Raw genomic sequence first — 21,142 nt, 5'->3', positions numbered from 1 at the left:
AGTGCTCAGAGCCATTTGAGCCATCTGATTAAATTTTCACGCAATTTGGGTGCATAGATCCTGAGAAATCAGTACCCAGAACAACCACCTCTGGCCGTAATAACGCCCGTGATACGCCTGGGCATTGAGGCAAACATAGTGAGGCAGCATAGTGCTCAGAGCCATTTGAGCCATCTGATTAAATTTTCACGCAATTTGGGTGCATAGATCCTGAGAAATCAGTACCCAGAACAACCACCTCCGGCCGTAATAACGCCCTTGATACGCCTGGGCATTGAGGCAAACAGAGCTTGGATCGCGTGTACAGGTACAGCTGCCCATGCAGCTTCAACACGATACCACAGTTCATCAAGAGTAGTGACGCGTATTGTGACGAGATAGTTGCTCGGCCACCATTGACCAGACGTTTTCAATTGGTGACAGATATGGAGAATGTGCTGGCCAGGGCAGCACTCGAACATTTTCTGTATCCAGAAAGTCCCGTATAGGACCTGCAACATGCGGTCGTGCATTATCCTGCTGAAAAGTAGGGTTCTGCAGGGCTAGAATGGAGGGTAGAGCCACGGGTCGTAACACATCTGAAATGCAACGTCCACTGTTCAAAGTGCCATCAATGTCAACAAGAGGTGACCGAGACGTGTAACCAATGGCACCCCATACCATCACGCCGGGTGATACGCCAGTATGGCGATGACGAATACACGCTTCCAATGTGCGTTCACCGCGATGTCGCCAAACACGGATGTGACCATCATGATGCTGTAAACAGAACCTGGATTCGCCCGAAAAAATGACGTTTTGCCATTCGTGCACCCAGGTTCGTCGTTGAGTACGCCATCGCAGGCGCTCCTGTCTGTGATGCAGCGTCAAGGGTAACCGCAGCCATGGTCTCCGAGCTGACAGTCCATGCTGCTGCAAACGTCGTCGAACTGTTCGTGCAGATGGTTGTTGTCTTGCAAACGTCGCCATCTGTTGACTCAGGGATCGAGACGTGGCTGCACGATCCGTTACAGCCATGCGGATAAGATGCCTGTCGTCTAGACTGCTAGTGGTTCGAGGCCGTTGGGATCCAACACGGCGTTCCATATTGCCCTCCTGAACCCACCGATTCGATATTCTGCTAACAGTCATTGGATCACGACCAACGCGAGCAGCAATGTCGCGATACGATAAAACGCAATCGCGATAGGCTACAATCCGACCTTAACAAAGTGATGGTACGCATTTCTCGTCCTTACACGAGGCATCACAACAACGTTTCACCAGGCAACGCCGGTCAACTGCTGTTTGTGTATGAGACATCGGTTGGAAACTTTCCTCATGTCAGCACGTTGTAGGTGTCGCACCGGCGCCAACCTTGTGTGAATGCTCTGAAAAGCTAATCATTTGCATATCACAGCATCTTCTTCCTGTCGGTTAAATTTCGATTCTGTATCACGTCATCTTAGTGGTGTAGCAACTTTAATGACCAGTAGTGTAGAGAGAACTGCTACAGCATAGCACGGAAGGTATCTGAAAGACAAATGCGGAGAGATGAACACAAATGGCAGTTTCATTCAAAGACTAATTACACTGCAGTCACTGTGATTCAAGGTGGTCCAGTTAACATTACAAAAGGCGGGACTTCCCTCTTAATAAGGTATGCGATTACCGTGGATGGCAATGCATGTTCTACAACGCGCTCGCATGCTGCCCAACATATTTGTAAGGAGTTCTTGTGGTATGGCGTCCCATTACTACACGAGCGCGGTCACAACTGACAGATGATTGTTGGTGCGTGTGGACGTACTGCAGGGAAAGGATCCCACACGTGCTCGATGGGATTTAAGTTGAGGGAACGGGCAAGCCAGTCCATACACCGAATATCCTTTCGCTCCAAGAGCTCCCTCACCCTGCTCTGTTCGATGCAATCGCGCATTAGCATCCAAAAAAATGAATGCTGGGCCGTGTGGCACCATCGCAAACGGTGTGCCCGATGTGCGAGTGTCAACGCAACACAACGTACAGGACGAAGAGGCCATCCTCACGCAAACGCCGTGCAACTGTAAAGTGTGGGATTGCATGTCTTCCAATCCTGTTAAATGTAGGTGCAATTAAAATTGACGTGGGTCCTTTATTGTCTGATGCACAATGTGGCTGTTATCTGCTGCTCTGGTTGACTGTGGTGGATCACGTACCCTCCTTTGGATATAAGTGCCTGTGATTCGGAGCGCTCCCTGCACACTAGAAACAATGCTGTAAGAAATATCAAGCTCTTGGTCTACGCTCTTCACATTTCGTTCTTCTTCCAGTTTTTCGTGTGGCCGTTCGTTGTAGCCGAGCTGCTCTAGGCTCTTCAGTCCGCAACCGCGCTGCTGCTGCGGTCTCAGGTTCGAATCCTGCCTCGGGCATTGATGTGTGTGATGTCCTTAGGTTAGTTAGGTTTAAGTAGTTCTAAGTCTAGGCGACTGATGACCTCAGATGTTACGTCCCATAGTGCTTCGAGTCATTTGAATCATTTTTTCCATGTGAAGCCATCCGAATGTTATATCTGGGCTATGGTGTAGTGCAGAACACTACCACAGTGTCTTTTCTATTCGTCCAATTGCGTCCTGCTGCAATGTCAGCCTCATTTGGCTCAATGGTGATGCTGACCTCACTGCCTGTGACGTCCAACTTTCTGTGAACGGCTCTGAGCCCTCTGGGAATATGTTCCGGTAGTTTCAGTCACTTCAACCGAGTAGTTAATATTTTATGTTGTAAGCAACACCAAACTCTTGGACCACGCTCTTCACAATTCGTTCTTCTTCCAGTTTCCCGTGGGAAGCCATCCAAAAGTTGTATCTAGGCCACGTTGTAGTGAAGAATCCCATCACAGTACACAGTAAGTAGTAAGTACTCGTTGATTGACACACAGTGTCTTTTCTCGTTCGTCCAACTGCGTTGTGCTGCGAGACTAGCCCCATTTGGCGACATGGTAAAAGAAATTGGTTTCAATGGCTCTGAGCACTGTGAGACTTAACACTTGAGGTCATTAGTCCCCTAGAACGTAGAATTACTTAAACGCAACTAACGTAAGGACATCACACACATCCATGCTCGTGGCAGGACTCGAACCTGCGTCCGTAGCGGTTGCGCGGTTCCACATTGAAGCGCCTAGAACCGCTCGGCCACACCGGCCAGCTGCGACACGGTCACGCTGACCTTACAGCATCTGACGTCCAACTGTGCATCACTGGGAGACCTGTGGCAACATGTTCCCGTACTTTCACTCATTTCCACCGAAAAGTTAATATTTTATGCTACTTCATCTAGCTCTTCCTTAAATTCTGCAGAGCAGTGTACAATCATAATATCTCAGGACATCAAACTGCGCCTCTTCAGGCAAAGAGCTCAGTGAAATATTGCTTGCCACAGTGCTGTTTATTAATCGGTATCAATTTCTGAAGGCAATGATGACGAAAATACCTTAAAATACACTACTTGTAAAGTATCAGTGGTAAGATCTGCTCATGACATTGCGAGGAAGAATTACAGGACATATTGAGTGGAATGAACAGTTTACTGAGAACAGAATATGAATTTAACGTAAACCGAAGAAAGAAAAAGTAATCGGGAGTAGTAAAGATGTGATTAGTTAGAATTAAAAGTAAAATTTGGGCACCATGAGGTAGATGAAGTGAAGGAATTTTGGTACGTTGAAAGCGACATAACATAGACGAAGCAAGGAGGATATGAATAGCAGGCATGGCCAAAAGAGTCTACCTGTATTAGGAGTGTCAAACATTGACCTTACTTTCAAGAAGTAACTTCCAAGAATGAACGTCTGGAACACAGAATCGTATGGTAGTGAATCCTTGACTGTGGGAAACCGGAAAAAAGAGAATAGATGCTTTCTGGGTACGGTATTACTGAAATAGGTGGACTGGTAAGATGAAGAATGAGGAAGTTCTCCATAGATTTGTGTAGGAAAGGAACATGTGAGAAACACTGACGTGAAGAAGGCAGAGAATGATAGGGCATTGTGAAATAACTTCCGTGTTACTAGACGGAGCTATAAAGGATAAAAACTCCAGGGGAAGACAAAAATTGGAATGTATCCAACAAATAGTTGAGGAGGGATGGATCAAGTATCATTCTGCGATGGTAATGTTGACAGACGAAGTCGTGATGGACCGCATCAAACCAGTAAGAGGACTGATGACTCAGAAATAAAAACAGGAACTACAGTCCTAAACAATGAACCAGACGGTCGCTGAACTGTACGTTGAATACATACTGACACCGACTGACTGTCACTGAAATGGATTTAGAGTGTCGGAACTTTGAAAATATTAATTTAAATTGACCATAACTAAACATACTCCACAAGAAGTCATCATGTGATGTGTTATACCCTTACTTTTGTCCTAAGAGTGTATCTTTTTGCCGGCCGAAGTGGCCGTGCGGTTAAAGGCGTTGCAGTCTGGAACCGCAAGACCGCTACGGTCGCAGGTTCGAATCCTGCCTCGGGCATGGATGTTTGCGATGTCCTTAGGTTAGTTAGGTTTAACTAGTTCTTAGTTCTAGGGGACTAATGACCTCAGCAGTTGAGTCCCATAGTGCTCAGAGCCATTTGAACCATTTGTATCTTTTTGGAGATGTAAGCTTACCGCTTGTTAAACTAAGCCTTTCTCAGTTTGACTGAAACAACCATTTATTAAAAGCGTCGTGCCCAACCCGGTTAGCCGTGCGTTCTAACGCACTGTTTTCCGGGCAGGAAGGCATGCCGGTCCCCCGCACGAATCCGCCCGGCGGATTAGAGTCGATGTCCGGTGTGCCGGCCATGTCTGTTGATGGTTTTTAAGGCGGTTTTCTATCTGCCTCGGCGAATTCGGGCTGATTCCCCTTATTCCTCCTCAGTTACACCATGTCGGCGATTGCTGCGCAAACACTTTCTCCAAGTACGCGTATACTATAATTACTCTACCACGCAAACATTGGGCTTACACTCGTCTGGTATGAGACGTCCCCGAGGGGTTCCACTGGGGGCCGAACGGCACAATAACCCTGGGTTCGGTGTGGGGCGGCGGTGGGGTGAGTGGACTGCTGTAGCCTGTTGCGGGGTTGTGTACCACTGAGGGCTGCGGCGGGGACAGAGTCTCTCCGTCGTTTCTAGGTCCCCAGTTCCATACAATACAATACAAATGGGTCGTAGTTTCAATTTGGTGGATAAATAGAAACAAAAAGTACCGCGCAAAACGACAGGTAAATATACTCTGATTAGATATGAAACACTTATTTGTATAATAATATGTACTTTTAGTGGTTATCTAAAACAGTTGTGCACTAAGATACGTCTCACATTTTAATTGTTGTTTGAGATCACCTTTACGTAGTAATGGTGACTTGTAACGTAAAAAGTGGCCTGCGTGGGTAGGAGCTCCATCCAGCATGTACCGAATTAAGAAACACTATGCAATTTAAATAATGCCCATTTTAACGTACATCTGTAAAGCTTGAGAACATCATTAACTTGGAAATGGTCCACGTGGTTATAAACGGGCGACTTCGTGAAAGTTTTGGTCAGTAGGTGTCTGGCGGGATTCTCAATTGGTTGGTAGCAGACGCTGGCCCTGTGCTCGCTATCAATAGACGTTTCTTTCTGGACAGCTTGTCAGCCGGACTGTTCTAGTACTTCAAAATTTTATGCATGATAAAGTTTTGAGCAGCATGTTGAGACTTAGACACTGCACGCGGCTTTCTAACGTAAGTTTTCGAGAACGAAAGACTTTATATAGGTTGACTCTTACTGAGAAGACAATAGCAACCAGCCACTTTTTACAGTGCTAATTTAAATAGTGCCGTTACCGGTTTCGAACCGACAGCTTCACCTTCAGACATCTATTTCACGTTAAGTTGCATTTTACAGTAACTTTCGCTCTTTGTTTTCCCAGATGATGAGATTTTCGACAAAACAGCGAAAGACTTTAACTTTGTGCGAGTCACAACTACGTTCGTGATGAACTTCTGTAGACAGAAAAGCAGCATGAATGTCGGACTTTAAAAATATAAAATCTATCGTCATCCAATATCGTGAGATCACACCCATGAAAGCCTTAACTGATCGTTTGTACAGACCACCACCATAAGCGATCCTTTTAGACTCTCATCTTCTTGCTCGGAGTTTCCGCCACTGTGACGAAGACTGAGGGGTTCTCGAACTACACGTATAAGCACAGTTATATGGTCATACATGCAGAAGATAAGCTAACTAGGCATTCAGGTATAATAAGCACATTCAAGAAATTCTGTAAGACGGGAGGTTTTTTAATATTTCAAACGAACTCGATTTTTCAAATTCTTTGTAACCACTTTCGTATGGAATGTGTAAAGATAGATTTGTATGCATATAACCATAGAACTTTGTTTTCTTATCCACAGGACAAATAATAAAACGAACAGGAGACAGCACATAATAAAAACTACACTATTTTTGCATCCTGGGTACTAAATTAGACATTTCGGATGTACATTACCTCCAACGGTTCAAAACCGCATTGCTGTACTACCTGGCATACACGGAGGTTGGGCAAAAAATAAGCAAAGGCCGCGAGAAACGTACGCTAGATTATAAATACAGATGCTAGCCCAACCTGCAAGTGGTGCTTCTGTATTTGACCAGGAACGGCGCCTGTGGTAAGTCCTTAATACGTTGCAGGCGTCAAGCGTGGTCAGAGCGCTGTACTGTGTAGTTGTGAGTCGTTATGGTGTCCTCATGGCGAGGGGGGGGGGGGTCTTCCGTACCAAAGTGACCGCAAAAACATTATCCGCTAAGTCACAACGCGGACCAAAGTGTATGATCAGTCATTGTGACGGATGAATTATAACGAAAAACAAAGCCGGCCGCGGTGGCCGAGCGGTTGTAGGCGCTACAGTCTGGAACCGCGTGACCGCTACGTCGCAGGTTCGAATCCTGCCTCGGGCATGGATGTGTGTGATGTCCTTAGGTTAGTTAGGTTTAAGTAGTTCTAAGTTCTAAGGGACTGATGACCTCAGATGTTAAGTCCCATAGTGCTCAGAGCCATTTGAACGAAAAACAAGAGAACGACAGCTACAAAAGTCACTGCAGAACTAAACGTCGCTCTCCAAGATCCTGTCAGCGCCAAAATGACACGAAGAGAGCTCCATAATCTGGGAACTGCAAGGCGAGAAGGAATTCCAAAGCCACTCCTCAGCAATGCAAATGCTCCTAACAGAAAGGCATTGTGCTGAAGCCATAAGACAGGCACTATGGAGCAATGGGAGAACGTCATTTCGTAGTGTCTGTCTTGTTTTCATACTGTTTCCAGCGTCTTGGCGAGTTTGCGTACCAAGTTTAAAAGGAGGCAGAGGTTTAGTGATGATTTCAGTTATCATATCAAGGTATTCTATTGACTCATGCTTACTCTGCAAAGTGGCATTCCTGCCAATGATTACGTAACCATTTTGGGTGAACAGGTCCGCCCCATGGTACAATGTCTGTTCCCGAATGGTGCTGCTGTGTTCCAAGAGCCGGTCGGAGTGGCCGAGCGGTTCTAGGCGCTACAGTCTGGAACCGCGCGACTGCTACGGTCACAGGTTCGAATCCTGCCTCGGGCTCGGATGTGTGTGATGTCCTTAGGTTAGTTAGGTTTAAGTAGTTCTAAGTTCTAGGCGACTGATGACCTCAGAAATTAAGTCCCATAGTGCTCAGAGCCATTTGAACCATTTTTTGTGTTCCTATTCACACAGCTCACAGCGTCCAAGACTGCTTTTATGAGCACGAGAGTGAACTGTCGTATCTGCCCTGACCACTACAGTCTCGATATAATTGAGCGTTTGTGGTCTTCTTTGTAGAGATGGAAGCTGTCTTGAATCCAAACTGTTGTCCTAAACCGTGTGTGGCATGGCAATGTGTTTTTTGTATTTCCATATTTTTGTCCACCCCCGCTACTTAGAGTAGTCGAGGTATATAAATCAGTACACCATGGATTATAGGTGGCACGTTTGCAGTCAATCTGAAACTAACTCTTCGTATATTTCGAATGCAATAGATTACTGTACAGTTCGCTCAAAACTTGGTTCTTTTGTTTCCGGATAACAGAGTTTAAGTATGCAGTACATTAAGAAATGACACGCTATTTGTTTCTCAGGCTAGCAGTCACCGAGCACGAATAGTCTACATACTTACTCAGAAGAAGGCAAATTACTTGCAGCTTCTGTCCAATGCCAGCCGACTGAAGAGTCGTACTTGAAGCGAGGCGCTATTTCAAGGCCCTGACAGAGCGTTTCAGTCTTTCGCGGAAGCTACTGACGTCATCCGCGACATATTAGACGTACAATTTTCTTAAGGTCACTGATTATGAGCGGTAGCACCACACAACGAAGATTAGAGAGCTCACGGTTCTTTTTGTTACTGCTTCATCCTGGTCGGGCCACGTATCGTACTTCCTCCTTCTATATGTCAGTTTCCCATAGAAAAAGCAGAAGAGGAAAAAAACGGCTCAGTTGCACACACGGAGAACTGACCTTCACTCCAAAAACTGTGTAGCTTTTCATTCAGTTAATTATGCTGTTTAGTCGTCCCTTATTCTCGAACATTAAGAGACGGAAAGCAACAGTTACATTCCTTTGTGTCTTTTTGTTCATTTTAATTCTTTCTTTCCTTCAGCGCTACCGTGAGGTACATCGCCGAATTGAGGTGAACGCCTGTGCTGCCTGTATACAGGGTGGTCCATTGATCGTGACCGGGCCAAATATCTCACTAAATAACCGTCAAAGGAAAGAACTACAAAGAAGGAAACTTGTCTAGATTGAAGGGTGAAACCAGATGGCGCTATGGTTGGCCTGCTAGATAGCGCTGCCATAGGTCAAACGGATATCAACTGCGTTGTTTTAAATAGGAGCTCTCAGTTTTTATTACATATTCGTGTAGTACGTAAAGAAATATGAATGTTTCAGTTGGACCACTTTTTCGCTTTGTGATAGATAGCACCGTAATAGTCACAAACATATGGCTCACAATTTTTATACGAACAGTTGGTAACAGATAGGTTTTTTTAAATAAAAATACAGAGCGTAAGTACAGTCACGCTCAAAAGTATCCAATCGACCTCAATTGCATTTCGCCTGATTCGCATTCAACCCACATAACGCAGCTGTCCAGCAGGTCCTATAATCGCTCCTTGGTACAGTCGTTTGACTATTGAAAATGGTTCCAACAAGTCACCACTAGAAAACACTACTCTGTATCGCAATAACTCAAGATGTAAAGTAATACTAAGATACTACAAACATCAGAGAACACCTTATCACAGGTAAGTCTGTCCTTAAGGCTTGTAAGCTCACTTTTATTACAATAAATGACATACTGAAATGTTACCACTCTCATTATTACGTCAGATAGGTAATGAGCGTAGTAAGTTCGTCGTATACATGATTTCATCTTCAAAGTAACATATCGTACTTACTATTTAACACAAAATGACGTTAAAAATTTAACTCATTCACGAGCAGCTACTTGAGAATATGTATGAACTTCAAATGACACGACGAACTGTCACGTTCTGCATATGGATTCAAACCCAGATCATGCAGACTAAGCAAAGATTTCGTTACTGACGGAAACTAACAGTCATTCCTGATTAGGCATACAGAGAGTGATATACCTCGATTTTAGACAGTATGAATTAGCAAATATCAACTTTAAATTACATAACGCAAACATTTTTAACGGACGCGAATTCCTACCCAGCACCTATTGTCCCTGTTAACGAAGTACGAGAGATGTTAAATATTGCTTCTCAACAAGTAACTTACTTGAAATGCCGAGGGGTAAACCTTTGTGTTGGACAGGGTTCGAACCCAGAACCTAATCGTACAGATATCGAAGCACAATCAACTATGACATATCGCATTTTCTTGGCAGTAGCTAGATGTTTTAACTGAAATGACGAGACGAAACAATTTTTTCCTTCCCAGGACTCCAACCCGGCATCTATCGCTGTTTTATTCTAGAGGAAACGAACGTTAAATATAGGTTTGTTGCACCAGCAGCGACAAGTGAGCATGTTTGAACTAGAAATAATTTGACGAAGAGTTCAGTGCTGACTGGGAATAGAGCTCCACTCATATCGTTGTTGACTACACACAAAGAGACGTCAGTCACCAAATTTTCTCCACCAGCAGCTCGGAATAACATCTTGAACTTACAGTGATCTACAGATAGTTCTGTGTCTCATTGGGAGTCAAAAACGTCAAATATCGTTAGTGTTGACAACGAACGAAAATACATTAAAAATGGGAATTATTATCCACCAGCAGATAGGTGTTTTCATTCTAGATCTTGATAATACATAATGAAATCTTTAGTGCCGGGCCAGGATTCGAAACCATTCACGCGAAATATGTGGAGATGTTGAGGAATCTGCAGTTTTGAACAAACAACAAATTGTAGCCGAGCTGTATTGTCAGAAAGGGAACAAATTCCACGTTAAGTGCGGTCTGAGTTGCATTCCCAGTTCAGAACCAATTTTATCGACATACAGAAGCTCAGATAAAAGATGGAATAAGTGTCCAGTAAGCCTACACAGAGTTTGTTTCGTCACTAGAAATAAATAACTAGTATAAGAAAGGTTACTGGTGATAGAGTTTCTACATGTCGCCACTCCAGACTTTATTGTGGGTCAACCGAACGTCTACCTGGTAGAGAAGGAATATCATTTTTAAAGTGAATTTCAGACCACAATGCCATTATATCTTCTTCACTTGGTGCAGCCAGAAGAGAATGGGATCTGTCTCTCCCTATCTGAAATCACCGACCGAAGCTGGAATCGAACGCAGACCATAGATATATGAACCTATCATCAGCCCAGCAGGCCACCAAATCCTCTTTTCAGTGGCTCATTTTTCTATCATAACGCCGTTGTGCCACACTGGCTGAGAATTCTGACAGACAGGCTCCCTGTATCAATTTGCAGCATGTTCAGTAAATTCATTTACTTCGTTGACCGAATCATCATGAACTAGTTGCCTCGGCTACCTAGTGCATACATTCATCTTTATTTTGTAATCACCGAGATAAAATAACGTAACTGCCACCTACACAGAACTGCCAACAGTGTAGGATGCAGAAATTTAAATAGAAAATGTTCCTTTCCATTTGAGCTACTCTATTGCGCTATCTGTTTGTTGAAAACGTCGAGCAGTGCAAAAGAAAAGGTATAACTGTTTGCCTCTCAGAAGTATTGACCCGGCCATATGCATTATCCCACAGCGCTGTGGAATGCAGAAGTTCTGGAGGAATTGTTATTGACTTCTGGAGCTGTTATAGCTAGGTATCAGCTAGTAGCGCAATGCTAAGTATCTCGCGCGGTAGATAAAATGTCTCGAGTTCGAGTACATTCACTGACGTATTTTTAAAACACAATTCTGCTGTCTGCTAAAGTTATCAATCTAATGGAACTTGTAACATAATTCTCTTCACTTCTCAACCCAAAATAGTCGTATGTGGAAAAGGGCTAACTTCTGCGACATTTAGTTTATTTCAGGTTTAACGGACAGCCAGACAGTAGATGCATCTCTAAACTTTTGTATTATGTATGGGGAGAGCACATCGTGCCAAAATACGTCGGAAAAGTATTTTCTACATTAGCTGTCGCCTGGTAGTGGCATTTTATTCTTCTTCAAACCCTGTTTGTCAGCTTTAACTCAGAACAAATTTTCTACATGCATGTAATCAATAAACCGCATGTGCATTTTCAGGCTGTTATAGATAACATCAGAGAATTCTCATATATCGTTGATGATTAATTTCTCTCTCGTGTTTACCATTGTTTTAACAACACTAAAGGAAACCTTACGAAAATTGTGAGCTGTATTATAAGAAATGTAATAAAACTACCCACAATAACCTTACGACGAAAGTGTATTTTAATAAAACTGAGTATCTGTACACGAGCGTGCCTCTATCGACACGAATTGGTAAAATACTACTCACTTAGATTTTGATTAAGTCTGTGTGTAATTGGTATGCTGTGTCATATTCAAGAGGTATGCATATGTGGCATTTCATAAATATAGTTATGTATTCCTAGAAACCCATAATTTGCTTGTCAGCAGCGGAAAGAGGCGTTACCTGTTGTGCAGCATTGTAAGTTTTTCACCAAGAGCCCAATGTATTTTCTTGCGATTTCCTTATCGATGTTTGATCTGATTGTTTGTAGCTCTTTCACATAAGGGATAAAAAAGCTACACTCAGTGAGACTGGAACTGCGAACGATAACAAACGCTTTTTCATAGGTCAGCACGTTACCACGGAGCTGGCGGAGAAGTATGTGTCTTAGTTTCGTCTTACGAGACCAATAGTGGCTAGAACTCGTAAACCGCTATTTTATAGGACGAGATTAGTTGCGATTTCCATGTGCAACGACTTTCCTGGTCTGAAAACCGTAAATTTATAACCTTTTGTTACAACTCAAGCGATAATAACTCAATGGAAATGAGAGGTAAAATCAAGTGAACTTTGAGGCTTAAATCCGTTTACACCAGGAAGTAACTCGTCGATCACAGAGTTGCCAAACATACATTGCCTTGTTGCCAAATCTCAGTTACAATACCAGCAGGAAGAAGACGAACCGATGTGATCTTACAGCGGGCTGGGAAGTGACCATAGCTGGTGTCTCCAAGTCGTGGCTGCTACGGCCTGGAATACGTAATGCGTCAGATTCGCATTTCTGTAACTAGGTTTAGGGACTGAAGCGTAGTTACTAACAATACTCAGAACTGACTGCGCCGGCCGGTGTGGCCGATCGGTTCTAGGCGCTTCAGTCTGGAACCGCGCGGCCGCTATGGTCGCAGGGTCGAATCCTGCCTCGGGCATGGATGTGTGTGGTGTCCTTAGGTTAGTTAGGTTTAAGTAGTTCTAAGTTCTAGGGGACTGATGACCTCAGATGTTAAGTCCCATAGTGCTCAGAGCCATTCGAACCATTTGAACTGACTGCAAACTAAGCATCATAAATCAGTAACTCTCATAGTCGTTTTTATATTTCTATCGTAAGTGCACTCAAAACTAAGAAACTCATTCACAGACGTTTTCGTGCCTCGCCGATAGTCGAGCACAACAAACAAATAAAAATAAAAAAGTATGTGTGTATGTGTGTGTGTGTGTGTGTGTGTGTGTGTGTGTGTGTGACACAGAGAGAGAGAGAGAGAGAGAGAGAGATAAAAATCAAAAAGAATGAGGGAGAGAGAGAATAAAAAATTGTAAAGAAATTGAATCATGGTATGTAAAGAAATCTTTCATTAAAATGACACGTTCCACATCATTACGAAATATCGTATTCATGATCTATGGAACAAGAATTAATCTAATGTAATCTAATTTAATCATATCATATTGATAACTAGCCATGAAGATTCATGAATTACCGTAGTTTTTGCCAATACCAGTAACCAAATCTAAACTTGAAAATAAAAGAGGACAGTTTTTGTTATAAACCGTGACTTCTGTCAAGGCCCTTTCGTCCCTTTTAATTAACCACGAAAGATGTCTGATATACCTCTATTCTGAAGTAACAAAGTGTGCATGCATTTAAAGATGAAGTGCATGATGGGAAGTTCTGGACGGAAATACGAACCCAACACGTAATCGGATTGTTAACTAAGTAAAATCAAATGTTTCGTATCGGTTTATCTTACCAGCTGATACGTGTTTGAGTCTAAAATAAGGATACAAACTTTTGTGCCTATGCGACAGTCGAACTGCACACCTACCGTGCATCCACAAATATAGCTTAAGTATCAGCTGCTTATTCACCTGTGGTGTCACCGCCAGACACCACACTTGCTAGTGGTAGCCTTTAAATCGGCCGCGGTCAATTAGTATACGTCGGACCCGCGTGTCGCCACTATCAGTGATTGCAGACCGAGCGCCGCCACACGGCAGGTCTAGAGAGACTTCCTAGCACTCGCCCCAGTTGTACAGCCGACTTTGCTAGCGATGGTTCACTGACAAAATACGCTCTCATTTGTCGAGACGATAGGTTAGCATAGCCTTCAGCTACGTCATTTGCTACGACCTAGCAAGGCGCCATTATCAGTTGCTATTGATATTGTGAATCATGTACTGTCAAGACCGACATTCTTCATTAACGGATTAAAGTTAAGTATTCCACCAGCTACGTCCGTTTTTCTAAATTCTAATTTCCTTGTCCTGTTCCAGACCTCACGCCAGCCTGCGTGAGCTAAAACGCGTGCCTTTCGGCCTCCTCTAGTAACCCGTTGTTGGCTCTCCTGCCAACCAAAACATTGGCGATGAGGCAAAACCGCGTTCTCATCGATATTGCCCTGATTTACTTGTGTAATGGCTTTGCCGCAATCTCCAGATGTACTGTCCGAATTTCATCGCTTACAGAATCAGCAGACGCAGGCGTTACTGGATGTCCTTGGACAGCTCGTCCAGGGTCAATGGGCAATGCAAGACGATGCGGCAGCTTGATGCGGCAGCTCCACTGCTAACGTGGCCACAACACGCTGTTGCACCAACTTTTCGACCTTTTGATGCTGCACTGGAAAGCTGGACGGAGTGGTCACGCCAATTTGGATTCCATCTCTCCGCCTACAGAATTCAAGGTAACGAGCGGCAGCCATTTTTGTTATCATCGGTCGACGTACAAACATACCGTGAGATAGTCAAATTATATCCCCGACCCGACGTTGCAACTCTTTCCTACGACGAAATTTTGTCTGCCTTAAATGCATATTTCAAAGACTCAGTCAATGTAATTGCGAAAAGGTAGACCTTCTTTCGTACAAAACATACGGCAGGTCAGACTAATCAGGAGTGGGTTGCAACCTTGCAAGGCCTTACTAGGGATTGTGCTTTGGAGTGTCAATGTGGACTCCCTTATTCAGATTCTATGGTACGTGATGCAATTGCACAGAACGTTTCTGATGTTCGTATACGGGAACAGATTTTGAAACTAGTCAGTCCCTCCCTCCAACAAGTGATGGACATATTGGATCAGCAGGACACACTTCTTTGCTCAGGAATCATTTGATACTTCACCACTCGTGTGTCAGGTTAACCGGCCTGACGGGCGAGCTGCACGGAGCAGTAAACAGCCCTCGCGCCCGGCCGCGCCGCTGCCGCCAGGCTCTCAGCCACGTGTGCCGCGCAGGCAAGCAAATGCAGTGCTAAAATCATGCCCGCCGTGCGCTACTAGACATTCGCGGAAGAATTGCCTGTCACGCCAGGCTATTTGCTTTTTCTGTAATAAAAAAGGACATTTTCAGAGTGTTTGCCAGAAAAAGCTCAGATCAGAAACTCGCAACCATTCCAGGCCCTTTGCTTTGCGCCGGATTCGAACCAAGGATACTCAGGCTCGCGAACTTTCGCCCAGGGAAATTCATGTAGTTCATTCCACTCCGCCCAGTGCCACTCTCTCTAACAGTGACTGTGTTTGTCCCACACATAGTGTGCGTCGACATCGCCAGAAATCCCGTCAAGTCGCAAGTGATTATGTACCAGTGTCAGTTCACGTTGCACGAGACAGTCGCTCTTGTCATTAGCAGGACAATAAACTTTTTGTAGACTTGGACATTAACGGCAAAGTGATACCATTCCAGCTCGATACCGGAGCTGCAGTTTCACTGATCAATCAAGATACGCACAAACAGCTGGGCACACCTCCGTTGCATGCTGCAAATGTTAACTAGTTATTCAGGTCAAGATATCCCTGTGTTAGGACAGTGCAGCCTTCTTGCAACATACAAAGGACAAACAAAACTTGTGTCATTTTACGTCCTTCGTTCTTCTTCTGCAGTGAACTTGTTTGGTTTCGATTTATTTCAGTTGTTTAACTTGTCTATAGTAAATCAGGTCCTATCAGTGAACCAGACTGTGCCTTCAGACAGTGTTTCTCGTCTATGTGAAGAATTTGCAGACATTTTTGCACTGGGCCTTGGTTGTGCTAAGAACCATAAAGCACATTTGGAACTGAAAGTAAATGCACAACCGAAATTTCTCAGAGCGCACAATGTTCCCCACGCATTGCGTGATGAGGTCACAAAAACATTACACGATTTGGAATCACAAGGTGTAATTGAACATGTGTAGGCTTCTCTCTAGGCATCGCCCTTAGTAATTTTGCCAATACCTTCCAGAAAATTGAGACTTTGTGTAGACTTCAAGGCAAAAGTGAATCCACAACTAGTGACTCCAACTTTTCCTTTACCCTGCCCGAAAGATCTTTTTGACAAACGGTGCCCGGGTAAATATTTTTCGAAATTGGACCTAGCAGATGTATATTTGCAAATACCGGTGGACGAAGAATCCCAGCGCGTTTTGGTGGTTAACACACATCTTGGTTTGTATCGATTCAAACGACTGCCATTCGGGTGTGCATCCGCCCCTGCATTGTTTCAGCAATATCTACAAACTTTTTGTGCGTCTGTCCCTACTGCAGCAAACTATCTGGACGATATTGTGATCTCCAGAAAGATGGAAGAAGAACATTTAGCCAATCTCAGAACGTTATTTCAGGGTTTGCGGCCAAATGGTCTTCGCTTGCGGAAGGACAAATGTGTGTTTTTTGCTCGTGACTTGCTCTACCTGGGACATGTACTCAGTGCCCAAGGCATACATCCCAGTCCCAAGCACCTCCGTGCCATACAAGACTTGCCTTCGCCGCAGAATTTGAAGCAGCTACAGGGTGTGCTGGGAAAAATTATCACCGTTATATACCACATGCCTCTTCCATTTCAGCTCCGCTTCATCGCTTGCGCCGTAAAGGTGTTCAGTTCGTCTGGACGATGGAATGCGAATGCGCCTTTCGCCAGTTGAAATCGGCATTGCTTTCCAATACTTGCCTTACGCCATTCGATCCCCAGAAGCCCCTTTTGTTGATGGTGGATGCATCGGATTTCGGGATCGGTGCGGTGCTTGCGCACAAAGATGGATCGCACGATCGCCTGATTGCCCTATTACTTTGCGTCCAAATTGCTCTCGTCTGCGCAAAGAAATTATTCACAGACCGAGAAAAAAGCATTGGCTCTCGTATTTGGTGCTACAAAGTTTCATGATTTTTTTGTATGGTCGTCACTTTACCATCATCACAGACCACAAATCTTTGACATCGCTTTTTCATCTGAACAAGCCTGTACCTCCACGTACAGTGCAGAAATTCATTCGCTGGTCTATTTTCCTCTCACAGTACCGCTACGATATCTTGTATCGGTCCACTGCTAAGCACGGAAACGCTGATGCATTGTCCCATTTGCCTGATGCTGAGGATAGAGCATTTGATTCCTCCGAACTTGCTTGCATGTTCATTGATTTGGAAACCGATGACGTGGTCGAATCGTTTCCGATTGATTTTCGTCGTGTAGCTACAGCCACAGCTGCCGACCCTGTCCTTGCTACCGTTCTGCGTTTTGTTGCTACGCAATGGCCCCTGCCAAAGTCACGGGTCGGGGACCCATTGGTTCGCCGATTTTTTGCTCACAAGGAGAGACTTTTTGTTCGACGTGGTGTTTTGCTGTTACGTTCTGATAATGATCAGTCCAGGGTCGTGGTCCCACGTTCGTTACAGTCCTCTGTCTTACAGCTTCTCCACCAACGACATTGGGGTATAGTGAGAACGAAACAACTTCCTCGTCAGCACTGTACTTGGTTCGGAATCGATGCTCTTCTTGCATGGTGTGTGCCGAACAACAATCAGCACCTCAGCGGAAATTCTTTGCATGGCCAAAAGCCACTTCCCCTTGGCAACGTTTACACATCTATTTTGCTGGTCCTTTCTGGAATGCTCAATGGTTGGTTGTGGTAGATTCATTCAGTAATTTTCCTTTTGGTGTCCAGATGTCTCCCACGACATCTGCCACCATCCAAGCGTTATCTGCTATCTTTTGCATTGAAGGTCTTCCACAGACTATTGTTTCCGAAAATGGCCCACAATTCATGTCTGCAGAATTTGTCATTCTGCAAGGCCAATGGTATTCAACATCTGACGTCCGCGCCGTTTTCGCCACAATCAAACGGTGCCGCTGAACGATTGGTCAGGACTTTCAAGTCACAGGTGTTGAAGTTAAAAGAGTCGCATTCTCGGGAGGACGCGTTATTGCTCTTTTTGTCCTCGTATCGCTGTCAGTCCCGAGATGGTCGCTCGCCGGCTGAGTTGCTCCACGGTCGTCATCATCGAACCTTGATGTCTTTGCTACATCCGCCGCATCAGGTTCCTGTGCAGCAGCAGACACCTGCTTTTGCTCCAGGCGACGTTGTCTCCTATCGTCACTACCGAGGTTCACGGCGTTGGCTCGAAGGGCGTATTCTTCGCTGCCTCGGACGCGCTATGTATCTGGTTTTCGGGACCTCTGGTGAGGTGCATCGGCATCTCAACCAGCTGCGCCTCTGTCGTCGCGTGGGATCTGCCGTTCGCCGTCTGCATTTAGCGACGGTGCCGTCCGGTCAGCGCCCTGTGGACCCATCTACTGGCTCGCCTCAGCCCCAGGTGTTGCCGACGCTGCCTTCCATTTTGCCCCAAGGCGGCGCGCCGCCGCCTGTTCTCCCGCCGGCGACGCCCGCAGTGGACGTTTCGCTGCAGCCGCCGGGCGCTTCCCTAGGTCATGCGCCGCCGATCGCTTCCCGGGACCAGTTGACCTCTGACATGGAACTCTTGCCCGCTCCGGACCATATGTCGTCTTCGCCCGTCGCGTGCCCCGGCCCGATGGAGGTCGACCTTTTGGCCCCTCCTGTCTCTCTGTCATGTTGGCGTGCACCCTGGAGCAGGTTTTCAGGCGTTTCCTAGCTCCACGCGGTCCGAATGGCAGGGTGCGGGTGGCACAGCCTAACCTGTTGTTAGGCTCCCCACCTCGTCGCATACGTCAACATAGGGTCCTACCCACGGCGGGCGGAAGCCTTATGCCACCACCGAACGCCGATTTGCGGGGGAGGAATGTGGTGTCACCGCCAGACACCACACTTGCTAGGTGGTAGCCTTTAAATCGGCCGCGGTCCGTTAGTATACGTCGGACCCGCGTGTCGCCACTATCAGTGATTGCAGACCGAGCGCCGCCACACGGCAGGTCTAGAGAGACTTCCTAGCACTCGCACCAGTTGTACAACCGACTTTGCAAGCAATGGTTCACTGACAAAGTGCGCTCTCATTTGCCGAGACGATGGTTAGCATAGCCTTCAGCTACGTCATTTGCTACGACCTAGCAAGGCGCCATTATCAGTTACTATTGATATTGTGAATCATATACTGTCAGGACCGACGTTCTTCATTAACGGATTAAAGTTAAGTATTCCACCAGCTACGTCCGTTTTTCTAAATTCTAATTTCCGTGTCCTGTTCCAGACCTCACGCCAGCCTGCGTGAGCTAAAACGCGTGCCTTTCGGCCTCCTCTAGTAACCCGGTGTTGGCTCTCCTGCCAACCAAAACATCACCAATAGTAAGATGTGTGTATGTTTGACCAGAAATGACACCTATTGCGATTGTTGGCAACACATGAACAGACATTAAAAATGTACGTTAATTTTCACTAACAGGGCGGTGTGCACGTGATAGGGCTTGAAATGAAATTATGAATATTTTTGTATTTGATCAGGATTCGGACTCACGTACTTACGTTTGGAGGAGACCTAGAGAAGATTGCAGTCTTGAGAAAAGGCACGAAATGATTGAACTATACTGTTCCGAGAGACTCAGACCCTCGAAAGAGGAGATACGAATTCGAATCACAGTCCATCACCAAATTTTTCAACGTCTCTAGTTCAATCAAGTACAAGTAAAGTAAGAGGCCTGTTCCTTTAAATGGCTTTGTGTTCATCAAATAAAATAAAATTTTCTATTGTAAGTAAGGTTACTGGCGACTGTATTTCTGTAGACTTCCGCTATGTCTTTTCCCAACGTAAACCGGCTCTGCCCAGTTGGTAACGAAGGAACGTGATGTTTAATGCGGATTCTGGACTATAACGTCTTTCTCTTGATGTTGCCAGGGGTAAAGTAAATTTGTTTGTACCTCTTAACCCTTTCCAGCCCAACGTTTATTTGCTAGTGGGAAAAAATATTTTTTCGCCTTGTTCCCTACATAATGATTGAAATCATATATTTAAGAAATTTTGTTATTTTTTTGTTTTTGGAGGGAAATTTGGGATGACTCCATATGGTATCACTGGGCAGGATTTGTTTCCCTCAGTCAGGTGGTTGGGATGTGACATTGCTTGGTAATGGAACTTGAATGAAAACTTTAATTACACAATTTGATGCAGTTTATTAAAGAAAAATTAGTACATACAACAATGCAACTTGCATTTCAGGACAATTTTATGTTTTTTACAGCATGATTGTTACTTTATATGAAAATTTAAGAAACAGTTCCTGTCTTTTGTTAAGCAAAGAGGTTTATTACATTTGATGCATTTCGTTCGAGAATATGCTGTAATGCACAATTTACATCTCTGTTTGTTTTCTACATGCTGTGGCCAGTGTCCAGTCTTGTCATACCTTACATCATCAACTGGGCTGGGAACCAATGGGGCTCGTTTCTTCACAACTGTAGGCGATGGACTGTCATCTGATGGCCATCCTCATCTTCTTACCAAAATGTCTCCTGCTTGTAGTAGCCCATGAGCTACATCAGACCGAAAAATCGACAGACACATGTGTTTGGTAATTCCTCTTTGTCTGCAATGTCGGCGGTATATGAGCCACGCATTCACAACACACATGTCAAGGAGGTGGAATACGATCCTTAGATAAAATCTTTTCACACCAATATTACTCCTATACAAAGCAACCAGCATGTCATGCAGATCAACTCCTCCCATCAAACGGTTATAATCTCTAACAATGTCTGGTCTTGGAACATCAAAATATTTTCGTTCTCCCACTGACCAACGTTTCACTGGTTCTACTGGACTTACTCCTTTGTATGATGATGCAAGAACGACAGACTTGTTATCAGACCACTTCAGCGCTATGATGTTCGATAATCGTATGATCCTCATCCCTGCTTTTTCAGCTCACTGTCTGCTTTTAGATTGCAGCCTTGAAGTCTTGTGGGTCTAACAGTTCCAACAGCCAAAATGCCATGGTTTTTCAGGGCAGAAATAAAATTGTAAGAGGTGAACCAATTGTCTGTAAACACTTTAAAATTTTT

At 44.8% G+C, this 21,142-nt stretch overlaps 1 protein-coding gene across 1 annotated transcript in view; it reads right to left on the bottom strand.

The window, feature by feature from the left end:
* The window catches only part of LOC124593786 (serpin B6-like), an 83,501-nt gene extending 75,274 nt beyond the window's left edge, over positions 1-8,227 (bottom strand). The window contains exon 1 of the mRNA XM_047132134.1: positions 8,171-8,227. The gene's annotated coding sequence lies outside the window, so the exon portion shown is untranslated. The remainder of the gene's footprint in view (positions 1-8,170) is intronic.
* Between the last annotated feature and the right edge of the window lie 12,915 nt (positions 8,228-21,142).

The sequence above is a fragment of the Schistocerca americana genome, chromosome 2, assembly GCF_021461395.2.
Source record: "Schistocerca americana isolate TAMUIC-IGC-003095 chromosome 2, iqSchAmer2.1, whole genome shotgun sequence".
NCBI lineage: Eukaryota > Metazoa > Arthropoda > Insecta > Orthoptera > Acrididae > Schistocerca > Schistocerca americana.
Note: the sequence above shows the minus strand (reverse complement) of the source record. Positions and strands in the feature narration are given on the sequence as shown.